Genomic DNA, 494 nt, shown 5'->3' with positions numbered 1-494 from the left:
TCCACGGTCAAATACTCTGGATTTGCAAGATTTGAGAAGGATTTGAGAGGGGGGAGAGGGGAAGAGAGGAGGGCCGCAAGTCTAAGGGTTTGGGTCGGGTGGGGGTGTGTGGGGTGGGGGTGGGAGGGGAGAGAGAGTGGGGCCAGCCCAAGTGGAACACAGACTGTGCAGCGCCCAAGAGCTAGGCGCTGCACATTACAGGTGTGTGGCGCCTAGCTCTTAGGCGCTGCACAGGTGCGTGTGGGGCCGCAACTGGACCAGGGTTGCCACGCTGGCAGGATGTGCGACGCCTAAGGGAAGGGCGCTGCACAGTAGGGTGCGGCGCCCGGCTGTCGGGCGCCACACCAAAGGGTCAGCAGAGTGAAATTTTTTCGTGACCAGGTCAGTTTGTGATTTGATTTCTGCCTGAGGTCAGATATGTGATTTCTGCCAGCAAATCACATCTCTTTAGGCCTCCTCTGTTTGTAGGTTAGAAAAATCATAGAAATAAAAAA

Source organism: Triticum dicoccoides, chromosome 3B, assembly GCF_002162155.2.
Source record: "Triticum dicoccoides isolate Atlit2015 ecotype Zavitan chromosome 3B, WEW_v2.0, whole genome shotgun sequence".
In the NCBI taxonomy this organism is placed as follows: Eukaryota; Viridiplantae; Streptophyta; class Magnoliopsida; order Poales; family Poaceae; genus Triticum; species Triticum dicoccoides.
This window is presented reverse-complemented; position numbering follows the sequence as displayed.